Genomic DNA, 14203 nt, shown 5'->3' on the forward strand with positions numbered 1-14203 from the left:
GTAACAGCTAAAATCTCGTGTTCATACTAGTTAAGTATTTAAAATGGAGCACGATTATGTACAGATAAAGCACTGTTTAATAATGTAATTGAGAAAAAAAAAATTAAAGAAACATTTGATCCATGTTGAATCTTTCGTACACTACTTTTAACACTTGAATATAAATAATTGATTAAATCATCAAACGCACCCACACAACAGGCAGCGAAGTTCGAGATGACGCCGAGATCTAGTAGGCTCTGAGGATGGTGTGAAGAAGCACCGAAACAGCTGTAAGCCGCAAATGCTTACACAATTAACACGAGTAAGATCGCCATTTAATCAATTATGAACATTTGATATTATCAAAACTTCTTCAAAACTTCTTCATTTATGTCTGACTTTATATTTCCTTATACAGTGAAACCTCTCCTTACGGACGCCTCCAAGATACGGACACTCCTCATATAGGGCAGATTTTTATGTCCCAACTGAAATAATATAGAAATAATGATCAATTTAACTCTCATTTACAGACACTCTCAGACATGGACACGGACAGCTGTTTCACAGTTCTAAAGCTTGCTTTACCTCCTGACTGCGGACAGAACTTTGATTTCAAAACCTAATGTGTTACAAAAATGGAAAATTTAGTTTTGAGAACTGTACAGAAATTCCTTACCATGAAAGAAGACAATAAGGGTCTCGTAGGCTACCACTAGCCCAACCGGCTACCCCTTGTTGCCTGGAAGCGGGTGGATAAACAAAGTCATAAAATTTAACCTGTCTGATGGGTCCAAGGTGAAATTGTATTCGACACATGATAGGGCTAGTAGGATTATTCTCTTCACTTCAATCAGTTGTTCTGTTTCGAGAGACATGGCACCTGAACGTAAAGGTTAAGTTGAAAACAGTAAATTACAGTACTGCATAACTGTAGACCTAGAATAAAATTGCATGGCATAGTACTGTATTTTACTTTTTCAGTCTTATCTACTGTAGTTGAAAGTTGCAAAGAATTTACTGTAGTATACTATATTTAGAATTAAACTACAGTAATACATTTCATTTAAAGCATGAAGAAATACATAATGTATAAGTTATTATAAATTTACTGTTACATTGGGGAGCCTCCCTCCCAATAAAGAACACCTCCCAGATGCAGACAGATTGTTACGTCCCTTCGATGTCTGTAAATGAGAGGTTTCACTGTATATGATTGCATAATTACTCTAGTCCAGTAAATCAGTCAGCTCTGTTACACCATTCTGTTCCTATGGGTACACAGTTGAAAAATAAATCCCACAGGTGTTAGCACAAGCCAAGATGATGCACAAAAACCATCTTGATTGTACTGCTATGTTCATCCATTTTGATTTGGCGAGTTTGTGTGTCATACTCTTGCTTTGTGTTTTAGTCTAAGCATGCATTTTTACTATGTCAGATCTGTTAGTGTTGTGTTTTCCACAAATAACAGGATATAAAGTCAAGATCAAGAGGACATAATAGTACACGTGTGCAGTAGCTAAGTTGCTATTTTGGAGATTTTTAAGAAAAAAAAACTTTAGGTTCGCACATGCTTATGTTTGCTTTGTCATGTCTGTTACCTGTCAGATCTGTTACTCCATGTCATGCCTGTTACATCATTCAAAACAGAGCCTTAATTTTTTCTAATTATCTATCATTAAAGAAACTAAAGCTCAAATATCTTCGCCTTAAGGGCAATCTACTAAGATAATTGTTACTGAAAGAATGGTTTCTGTTAGTTACTGAACAAGTTATTATTTTAGGAACAACTGGATAATACGCACGGCAGACCAACATCGATAGTCGACTCTACTCGCTGGCCACTAGTCACCGGGCCGTACCGAGCCGCATCAAACAAAATATAATCGAAATGGTGGTAGTCAAATTCGCGACTATATTCTTAAATAATTCACTCCATTAGTCAAGTTAAAGGTTTTATGTAGTACAACGGCGGTTTTTTGAATGCATTAAGAGAACATGAAGATGTAATAAGATAATAAACTAGGTTATCACAAGGAAATTAACAGGAAAAAAGGTGTGTTTCACAGAATACCATTAAAATGACGGAAAGTAAATTTCCGGTTAATGTTCGCCAAAGCGTAAAGTACGTAATTATGACAGCGTTGCTGTTTTATTTCTGGCCTATAGAAAAATACCTAGCCTTTTACGAAAAAAAATTTAGGGACCATGAAATTATTCACCGCTTACATTATAGGCCTATTATTTATTAACAATATTACGAATCAAAAACTGTCATATTATATAATTTTAACTACTACATGGACGAATGAAATCAAGCTAACCTAACCAAAGCTAACCTAACCTAACCAAAGCTAACCTAACCTAACCAAAGCTAACCTAACCTAACCTAACCTAACCAAAGCTAACCTAACCTAACCTAACCTAACCAAAGCTAAGCTAACCTAACCAAAACTAACCTAACCTAACCAAAGCTAATCTAACCTAACCAAAGCTAACCTAACCTAACCTAACCTAAGCTAAGCTAATCTAAGCTAACCTAACCTAACATAACATAACCTTCGTAAATGCAAGGCCTGTAACCGGAGCAAGAAGGGATCTCAATCATTTAATCTGCAAGTACACGCAAAAATAAATTCAAGTAAGGATCACGCTCCCACTGCATGAGAGGTTCGCGCATGCGCTACAGCAAAACTGTTTCTGTCCCGAGCCTCTCATCTAAGGCACTCGTCATAAATTACTCGCAATATTTACGCAAATACACATTGTCGCTAACAGTGGTGCTATCTCTCAATAATGTTCAGAACGAAGGAGGTAGACAGAGAAAGAAAAAATTGCTCACGCCAACTACGCCACACACCAACGTCATGTTCTTATGTTGGTGACATTGTGTATTTACTTAAATTTGGTGGTAAACGTAACGGCACGGTTCAAAGCGACCGTGCTAATTCTCCAGTATAGCGTTATTTTATATTAGGTAAAAGATTTGATATTAAGATATTTAAAATATTTGTTCATTTTTGATCTGAAGTTAGTTCTGTTACCATTCTAAGACCTACTCACTGTTTAAAGAATGTCTGATATAAAAATAAAGGAATTCTATTTCTATAAAGATCCACTGTCTTGTCCTATAACACACCTGACATTTCGTCGTGCCATCAAAGATTCATCGATGCTTGTAGAGAATGCTGTACAGCAAGGTGAGTGTACAGTGGCTGATTACTATGGCAGAGACATTGCACTATATTAATACATGCAGTGTAACATAACATGACTTAAAATACAGATTAGCCCAAAAAATGTATACACTATTTGTTTATAAATAACTTTAGAACAAATTCAGATAAAATTCTCATTTTCGGGGAAATTGTAGCTTAATGGATAGGTCGAAGAGGTGCTGTCGAGTACCCAGCACAGTCCCCAGACCTAACACCAATTTCTACATATGGGGGACCCTAAAGGATGTTGTTTATCAGGAAACGCCAGCTACACTGGATGTGCTACGAGAACAAATCAAAATTTAACGTCATGTGCAGCTATGACACTGGACACATTACAGAACTTAGTTCGTGGAACAGTTCGGCGGCATCAATAGTTTTTGGATGCTGTTGGTGGCCACTTTGAACACCTATATTAAGCTACAATTTCATGAAAAACGAGAAATTTTTCTCAATTTGTTTCACTCTTTTAGGACCCCATCTTCTTTCATTCAGAGCAGAACTAAGTACAGATCTAATATTTTTCTTCCTAGGCATAATTAACAACTTAGCCAATTAAATATAACAACTATAAATAAACTGAACACTACAACTATACTTATTTCACTATTTTTAGGTCTATGCAAATGTTTCTGTGTAAATGAAACACTCAGAAAACGATTATAAACCCACAACACAAAACTAAACACTCAACTAACGATTATAAATGCACACAACACACCAAACAAGGCTGCAGGCCGAGTTTGATAACCAGTCTACTATTGTAATATGAAGTTACGACATGTGTATCGTACAAAGTTTTATCCACTTTGATTAAAAAAAAATAATCTAAAATTGAATATTGTCTAAATGTAAAATTTTTATTGCCAGCTATATACATTTGCTTTGTAGGTGATCGATTCATATATAGGGGCTTGTACGAGAAACATTTGAAGCTATATACATTTGCTTTGTAGGTGATCGATTCATATAGAGGGCCATGTACAAGAAACATTTGAAGAATATTATTGTCGGTATTGTCACCATGACTATTTATAAATATAAGTGTCAATGGTATTGCATTAACAGCTGTACTGATTTATTAATTCCAACAAAATCGCGACAGAGGTATGAAGAGGAATATAAGAAGTTTGAAGAGTGGTGTAAAAAACAAAAGTAGAGAATATTTCTGAAAAGTTTATGCTGGAATATTTTTCAATGAAAAGTGAAAAGAAGAAATCAAGTTCTCTGTGGATTCATTATTCTATGATGCGGTGTACGATATCACTGAAGACAAACGTGGACATCAGTCAGTAAGTAGACACAATAATTGTTGGGTTTTTAAAGCAAAAAAGTGAATTGTGAAAATGTTACCATTAATGTGTATAACAAATAAAAAGCTTACAAGGACAAGGATCCTGCTGATCCAAAGTTGCACTTGGGCATGGGTTCGATTCCAGCTTGTGCTCATTACTGGTACTTTTTCCCGAGGTTTTCTCCAACCATAAGACGAATGCGAATGTCAGGTAATCTATGGCGAACCCTCGGCCTCATCTTGCCAAATACCATCACGCTATTACCAATACAATCAATGCCAAATATCCTAGTAGTTAATACAGGGTCGTTAAATAACCAACTAAAAGAATTGCAGAGAGCAATCAGAGTAGTATAATGAAGCATTAATGGTTGAAGTGTTGATCAAAACTTTTTAGTGGTGGTAGCAGTATGTGTAAGAAAAGTAAATAGTTGGTGTACTATGGTTGATGTTTAAGAAAGTGCGAAGTTAATACAGTGCTAATAGTACCTCCCTCATGCCAATAACTGCTACAGAAAAGAATAATAAAATTATGCCTTAATAAATTCTTGATTACCCTTCAGAACTGTTGTATTCAGGATTTAAAGTATTTGACTTCCATCAAATTCATAACAATGTATTATTGAATTTCGTACATAAAAACCGAAATATATTTAATTTATATTCACATAAATCAGTCATGTCAATTGATGCCCACAGGAACAAGCGCGCGCTTTAGAGCTGAGGAGAGCCTGAGCAGTTTACAGCGGAAAGGAAAGAGACAGACGAAAGAAGTAGTATATGCCGCTTGGCCGAGCTATGTTCAGGGATGGCCAGCACTGATTCAATAGATAAAGGGAAGAGAACTTATTAAAACTGTATCCATGTTAATTTTTAGATTTGTCTGGAAGTATAAATGCATTATAAAAATATAAGTTTTAATTTTAATGTTCATTTTTCACAAGTTTGATTTTTTTGTCCAAAAGAAATACCGTATTTTCTCAACTTTCTTTGTAGAAAAGTGAAATTTTCAGATATAGGCCTATTTATTTAGTAGCCTTACAGAATGTTTTCGTTAATTTAATATACCGTAAATGCGTATTACTGAAGATAGTGTATTAAAAGTTTTGAAAATATTCGCATGGAAATGAATTATTAACAAAGCAACTACTGTTACATCATAAGCAAAAGATACCTCCCCATGTGTTGTAAAAATGTCAGCTCTATAGCTTCAGCACGTTTCGAGAAAATAATTTAATATTCTGATGATAGGAAGTTGCTCACCAATATCACCTTAAAAGCATAATGCGATAAGAGTTTTGTTATGGAATATTAGTTACACTTAAAACATATACTGCACCTAGGTAACTGCTTTGTACTGTAATATTTTTTTGATTAGTTGATTGATTATTTTTATAGGGCTAAAGGTATCATCAATATCAATTACAACTTGTCATGTCATACTCAATCTCTTTTTTTGGGATATCACTTTCTTTATGAATGACATGTTTCATCCATTTAGTACAGTATAGTTGTACTACTATGGAATTTATGTGAATATTCCTTCTTATCTCTTTATTATGTTATTAACATTTAAAACACAACTGCAATATTAAGAAATTGGTATTAGTATTTTTGTTTTACAAACAATATAGATAATATCAAACAGAAAGAAGCCATATAAAAATAACGACATAAAATGTCACGTTCCGTTTGAAGTTTGTGCACCAGTGTTTTCTTAATCCTATAGGCTGCTTATTCATATACACAACCCTTCTCTTTCCAACTTAGCGCTTGATGCCTGCGCACGACGTCAAGGTCAGAAAAATGCGCTTGCTTTGACATCACTGACATAAATATAAAACCAAAAGATCAGAAAACATATATTATGCTTAACAAAACCTAAATGTATCATAGCTGTAGCATATAATCACAGTAGCAACTTCGGTCCAAGGCTTTATAACATGATAACTTAATAGCTAAATTCCCAAATACACAATTTACTAATGCTCCTTATTTAAAAAAATCAATTAAAATTGCTGTTTAGAGAGAAAATTTAAATTATTGTGATATGTGTTTTTTCTTCTTCTTTTTTCTTTTTCCTTTTTTTTTACTTTTTACTCTGTTATTTAATAAAATATCTTAACATTATGTGGAATGCCATCTGAGCACGAGTTATGTAACTTACTCTTTCTGGGGATGCTAGAATGTTTTTATATAAAAAAGCAATATGTATCTTTGTTCTACGAGGGCTATTCATAAAGTAACTTCCGTTTATTTTTTACAAACCTGTGAATGACGTTAAAGAATTGGGTTACAATACGCTTGAAATTGTACACTTTAATTTATTTTTCCACACAGTTTTCAGTCACATTGAGACACTTGTTGTAGCGTTTGACGAGCTTTGAAATTCCGCAATCATAGAATTCGGCCAACCTATGATGCTGGTTTTCAACTCTTCGTCATCGTTAAAGCACTTCGAGCCAAGCCACGTCTTCATGTGCATGAAGAGATGGTAATCGCTAGGCACCAAATCTGGGCTATAGGGAGGATAATCCAATACTTCCCAGTTGAACTCTTGCAGTTTGGTTGCAGTACGACACACTGTATGCGGTCGGGCGTTGTCATGCAGGAAAATCACCCCAGATAACAACATGCCACGATGTTTGTTTTGAATGGCCCTTTTGAAGTTTGTTAGTGTGTTACAGTAACGCTCAGCGTTAATTGTGGCATTCCTCTCCAAGAACTCCACTAGCAAAATTCCTTTTCTGTCCCAGAAGACAGTTGCCATAAGTTTCCTCATGGAAAGTGTTTGACGACACTTTGTAAATTTTTTCGGGGAGTGAGTATGGCCCCACTGCATTGATTCAAGTTTTGGTTCTGCATTCACATACCGCACCCAAGTCTCATCTCCTGTCACACTCTGATCGAGAAAAGCATCACCTTCTCTTTCGTAACACTCAAGAAAGGACAGTGCTGCTCCCATCCGCTGAGCCTTTTGTTCCTTAGAAAGAAGTTTAGGCACCTATCTGGCAGAAAGTTTCCAGTAGCCCAAATCTTCGGTAATCACTTTGTACAGAAGAGTACGACTAATCTGTGGAAAATCCTCACTAAGCTCTGATATGGTAAACCTGCGGTTTGCTCTAATCCTTTCGTCATCCAAATGAATCAGGTCTGCATTCACGATACTCGGTCGATCACTTCTCTCTTCATCATGGACATTGGTTAGCCCATTTTTGAACATACGGCACCATCCAATTTTTAACAACCTCCTGACTTCAGCATTTCTCTTCTCTTCGAGCCTTTTTCTACCTTATTTTTGCATAATGTAAAAATGAATTGAAACATTTAATTTTTACATGGTTGAAGGTGATTTATATGTTGCATTCTGTTGTTCCAGAGATGCACTGAAATGTGCATCTAAGCTTATACAAAGAGTGTTTTCTCTTATGAACAGTAAGTGAACAGATATATACATACATCCGTATATAAGGTCTCGCATCCTCATTGAATAATCAAGACTACTATTTTTTGTTAGTAGTCAACATGTAGATACCTATTAATTTTGAGAAAAATTCGTTCCAGCACTGGAAATCGAATCCAGAACTTCTCAGCTCTGTGTGCTGATCGCTCTTTCCAACTGAGCTATTCTGGGACACGATCCACGGTGCCAGCCGAACTCTCCTCATTGTATCGTCAATGGCCTACTACCTGCATTTTAGACATATACCGGTAAGTCATATATGCAGGAGCACATATTTAAATAACTTTATGGCCGTATTCAACAACAGTTTCTGAATACTGTTAACATTGATATATACATATATTCACATATGAGGTCTCACCATCCTCAGATGTTCGAAACAGGAACGCGACACATCTAATCAAATCAGAACTGCAAATCACAGTCAACTTCAACTACTCATGTAGGGAATTTTTACAATTTGTTTGAAACTATTACGCTAGGTAAAATATCTCAAAATACTTTAATTTAAGCCTAACTGCCAAAATGTAGAATAAAATTGTTTTTAGTACCGCTAATTGAATTGAATAATTTTTAAATTTTTTATGTGAAATATTGTAGACCACTTAGTCTCCCGTATTTTCTTCAAAAATAGTTGGCAACCCTAGCACCAACACTATTTCTACCCAAGTCTTCAACAGAAATCAGAGTGAAAATTCCATGTGCTTGTGTAATACTCATACATGTTTTCCATCTATTAGGAATATTCACAATTTGTCGCATCTTCAAATAATTCTTTCGACATTCTGTAATATTCTGTGAATTTGTCTGGATGCTATGCTAACTCTACCAATAAAACATTACAAGCACCACGATTTTCAACCAATGAATCCAAAACCTACACCTTTATCTTCGCATTCTTATTATTGACTATAGCAGAAGATCTTCATCATCCGATGACTCAATACTGAACGACTCATTAGATCAAATAACATGGCGATATGTGTCATGCTCCATGTGCCGTGCATCATGTTGCTTGCATCACCCGATGTGTAACATGTGTAATCGATTTTATTCAAGCTATGGACTCAAGTTGCGCACCCAAATTATAAAATACAGCCCACATGGGAATGCAGCAGGTTTACAGCATGAGCTTCGATTGCAAGTCTGGTTGTAGTGTAATATTTACCTCTCTGAATGTTACATATTTTTAAATACGAATGTTGTAATTATATTGTACAGGTGATATATTGTTGTTGGTCCAGTGTCTAGGCACTTGACAATAAGTCAATCGCTGTCTTGCACTCCAATATTTTTGTATGATGTTATCTTGTTCTAGCAATGCTTTGCATCCCTGGACATGTTTCACGTTCATTTCTTCATTTGCATCACACAATACACGGGCTGATGTATGGGAAATTCCTACCCTGTGCAGGTGGCTTGTCAAACAGTCGTGACCTGACTTGTTATCAACCTGATTTATGTGGCCCTTGAGGGATTATCTCAAGGTTAACCATTCAAAATTTCCAGGGTGTGTCATTTGCCCCATCCGAATTTTATTGTTTTGGGCAGATCTGAATTTACTTCTGATTAGTTGTTTTACAGAATAATTGTTATTGAATTGTTGTAAAATTTCAGTTTTTCTTTTTAGCCAAAAGTCTACTGTTTCATTTCTTTCATGTCACAATGGGAAGGAAACAACTATTTTTTTTTCTGTAGTTTAGTTAGATAACGCATCTTTTTTAAATCTTGTAGGCTATTTTAGTCTTTTTCGTGATCTGTTGTAAGATTATAGTCTGTATGGCTGCCCTTCAATCTGATAATTAGAATTTATTTACTCTTTCTTACTTACTTACTTACTTACTGGCTTTCAAGGAACCTGGAGGTTCATTGCCACCCTCACATAATCACGCCATTGGTCCCTATCCTGAGCAAGATTAATCCAGTCTCTATCATCATATCCCACCTCCCTCAAATCCATTTTAATATTATCTTCCCATCTACGTCTCGGCCTACTCAAAGGTCTTTTTCCCTCCGGTCTCCCAACTAACACTCTATATGCATTTCTGGATTCGCCCATACGTGCTACATGCCCTGCCCATCTCAAACGTCTGGATTTAATGTTCCTAATTATGTCAGGTGAAGAATACAATGCGTGAAGTTCTGTGTTGTGTAACTTTCTCCATTCTCCTGTAACTTCACCCCTCTTCGCCCCAAATATTTTCCTAAGAACCTTATTCTCAAACTCCCTTATCTGTGTTCCTCTCTCAAAATGAGAGTCCAAGTTTCATAGTCATACAGAACAACCAGTAATATAACTGTTTTATAAATTCTAACTTTCAGATTTTTTGACAGCAGACTAGATGACTAAAGCTTCTCAACTGAATAATAAGAGGCATTTCCCATATTTATTCTGCGTTTAATTTCCTCCCGAGTGTCATTTATATTTGTTACTGTATTTATTTAATCTATATAAGAAATTTTGCAAACATATAAATAAATAGCCAGAAATGCATATAGAGTGTTAGTTGGTAGGGCAGAGGGAAAAAGACCTTAGAGGAGGCTTAGACACAGATGGGGGAATAATATTAAAATGGATTTGACAGAGGTGGGTTATGATGGTAGAGACTGGATTAATCTTCTCAGGATAGACATCGATGGCGGGCTTATGTGAGGGCAGCAATGAACCTCCAGGATCTCTAAGAGCCATTTGTAAGTAATATGTAAATAGCAGTAACTTAAAAATTTGTTGTATATTCTCCTATAGAATAGTCAAATGAAAAGACAGGGCATATTCATCCCAGTTTCTGCATTCCTGAATATGATACAAGAAATCCATCTGTATAAATTTGTCAACACTCCATATGTGTGTATTTTGTCTCAATTGGCATAATCTTCAAACCTAGTATATCTGTAGCCTACATATAATATTTGTTTGTAGTTTATAGACATTACTTCAATAGTTGCTTTAAAGCTGTAATGATATGTATTGAAAAGTCATTTTACAACATTTTTTGGTGTGTAAAAATTGCATTAATATTACTGCCAGGATACAACGAACGTATTTTTCATACTTGTTAATTGTTTTGGAACCCTACATAAGAAGTTGAATGTCTTAAGAGGAATGTGATGAAATAGAATGGTGAAGTGTTTGGCAGCGAAAATATATATTTTTCTTGTTTTGTTTTTTCCTCCCAATGTATAAAGACCATTATTTCGATATGTAGACAGTGTATATTTCATATGATATTATGCAAGTACTTTCGTTCCTTCACAGTTTATGACATTGTCACATAGAATATATGATGTTTCTTTCAAATAATTCACAATTTAATGCACATTAATTTTATCTTCCATTGTTTTATATGAAACTTTTCATAGCCTATTTTTGGAAATCTATTGAATTCCCAATATGCTCAGTCAGTTTAAGAGAGCAGTGTATTATGATAATAGATGTTTGAAAGAATTTTAGTTTTGTCCTTTAAAGAGAAAATTTGGTACGAACAAATGTAACATTTTTTTCCTCAAAATACATGGAGAAAATAGAGAATACAGAAACAAAGAAAATACAAGATGATCAAGGTGAAGACAGATGGATGGGCAGAAAGGCAGGCAGATAGTTTAATTTTTTCCATAATATTCTTACAGTTGCTTTATAGCATAAAATATAGCCTAACATATCCAATTCTTACGTTTAACATATAAAAATGCAAATATGAAATATATATACAGAATTAATACTGGTGCCTTAATAACATATATACAATGCAATATGTTTACCATTTAATAGTACTAAAACATTTACATAGTACAGTGAAATGTCAAGAATTCATTTACAGAATAAAAAAGTGTGAGATATTAAGTAATTTTTTACTTTTACCTTAAATAATGCAGGGTTTTGGTTATGATTCTTAATGTCTTCAGGAAGACCAATGAAAATTTTTATTGCCATGTAACATATTCCCCTTTGATAGCATGATAAATTTGATAATGGTATACGAAAATCATTCTTTCTGCGGGTATTAGTGCTATGTATGGCTTAATTAGTTAGAAAATTTTCTTTATTACATAAGAGGAAATTTATTAAAGAGTATATGTACTGATTTGTTAAGGTCACAATCTCTCATTAAAAAAAAAAATTGTCTATACGATTCTCTAGCCTTTGCTCCAACTATTATTCAAATTGCTAAGGAGACAAGGAGAACAAGTGTGGGTTATTTATAATAATAATAATAATAATAATAATAATAATAATAATTATTATTATTATTATTATTACTACTTATTTATTTATTTTGGTAAGGTTAAGGCCATCAGGCCTTCTCTTCCACTCCACCAGGACAGTGCCAGTTAATTCCAGAGTTAGTCCACCGTTGTGGCTGAGGGGTCAGCGAGTCTAACTCTAAATCCAGTGGGCATGGGTTCGATTCCCGGTCAGGACGTAGTTCTACGTGGACAGTGGATACAAAAGAGAACAAGAGGGCATACACTCATTCATTCATAGGGTTCTGCCGGGGCCTTTGCTATAAGTTCTTTATCAGGACTGGATAGCAGAATCGTGACGTCATACAAACGGGGCATGCTCTGCATGCCATTTCTCTTGGGTATATTTAATAGCGGTGCTTGGCGTTATTTACTCTAGTTAATAGTAAATTATATTAACAAGACAGTAATCAGCATAATTATTATTTTATCTACCACTACTACTACTACTACTACTACTACTACTACTACTACTACTACTACGTACTGCGGTTGTTAAACGAGAGTTGATTGACTTCTTTTCCTATTGTGGATATATGCATGTTCAGCAGTCTTACATGTCGTACCAACATAACTTACGAGACATTACAAACGTTTCACGCTAGTTTGCATAGAAATTCGGCCATTTTCATACCTCAGGGAAGTGTGTAGGGGTAAGAAAATAGAGTGTTATGACAGGCTAGGTTAGTTTAGACTTTTATTATGTCTTACGTACTTATCTGTGACAGGTTAGGTTACGGTAGTTTAGGGTGTTTGTATAGGCAAATCTGTGTTACGTTAGTTTAGAATTTTAGTGTTAGGTTAGGTTAGGTTAGGTTAGTTTAGGCTTTTATTATTCTTTGCATATACGAAACTGTGACAAGTTAGGTTAGGATAGTTTAGGCTTTTGTTATGCCGTGTATAGGCGAATCTGTGAAAAGTTAGGTTAGGTTAGTTTAGGATTTTAGTGTTAGGTTAGGTTAGTTTAGGCTTTTATTATGCTTTGCATATACGAAACTTTAACAGGTTAAGTTAGGAAAGTTTAGGCTTTTGTTATGTCTTGTATAGGCGAATCCGTGACAAGTTAGGTTAGGTTAGATTAGTTTAGGATTTTAGTGACAGGTTAGGTTAGGTTAGGTTAGGCTTTTATTATTGTCAAGATGAAGGTGAAAGCGATTGAGTGTGGAACTCTTAAACAGGTAGTGATTTTTTGTTTTCTATGTTAACAGTTCAAGTCAGTCGATGTCTATTCCAAATTCGGCGGAAGTCATTCAAAGCTCGTTTCTTACTACTGTTAGTACAGAAAAACGACAGTTAAGAAAGCAGAAAATTGACAGGAATGCGCAGTTCTCTGAAGAAGTAGAAGCAGTATAGTTATTCATGAGATGTCATTTAAATACACACTGTTATCGGTACCTGTTTTTTTTGTGAAACTCTGCAATTTTCTTCTTGTTCCTGAAGCACCGGCAATACTATCTTGTTTCATTTTAGAATATTAGCCAATCTAGTTGTGGCTCTAGAAACTAGCATACTTGTGGAATGTTCGCAATCACCCACTGTAAAGTTACCACTATTACCAACACTTTCACATTGTTCACATATTAATGTTTTCAAGAGACGCCTTTGATTTGTTGCATTAATGAAGTCGCTCTCATATTTGTCCGAAATTAAACAATGGAATACATTATATGCAAGTACAGTCACATTTGTTACGAATTGTGTGCGCCACATGAGTCCTCCTCTGTCTATTATTCTTAAATAATTATTCAATTCAACTGTATCACTGGAATATTCTAATGTCTGATCACTGTATAAACTTGTCAACATCTAACACACTTTACTACTACACTTACACACTTGGTAACAGAACCTACAATGTAGTAGGCCTATATCAGCGCCATCATATTATTTTCTTCTAACTCAACATCCTCACAAACAAAAATAACATCTTCACAACCACATTCCACAACAGCATCTAAATCTCCCTTATAGTTACAATCATCTCCATTCCCATTTTAAGGG

At 35.0% G+C, this 14203-nt stretch overlaps 1 protein-coding gene across 6 annotated transcripts in view; it reads left to right on the forward strand.

The window, feature by feature from the left end:
• LOC138705117 (CD2 antigen cytoplasmic tail-binding protein 2 homolog) overlaps positions 1–14203 on the forward strand; it is a 204877-nt gene that overhangs the window by 25709 nt on the left and 164965 nt on the right. For 2 of the 6 annotated variants that reach the window (XR_011333622.1, XM_069833771.1), the window contains one exon: positions 8062–8208. The exons of the other annotated variants lie outside the window; for them this stretch is intronic. The gene's annotated coding sequence lies outside the window, so the exon portion shown is untranslated. The remainder of the gene's footprint in view (positions 1–8061; positions 8209–14203) is intronic. 6 annotated transcript variants of the gene reach the window in all.

The sequence above is a fragment of the Periplaneta americana genome, chromosome 8, assembly GCF_040183065.1.
Source record: "Periplaneta americana isolate PAMFEO1 chromosome 8, P.americana_PAMFEO1_priV1, whole genome shotgun sequence".
In the NCBI taxonomy this organism is placed as follows: Eukaryota; Metazoa; Arthropoda; class Insecta; order Blattodea; family Blattidae; genus Periplaneta; species Periplaneta americana.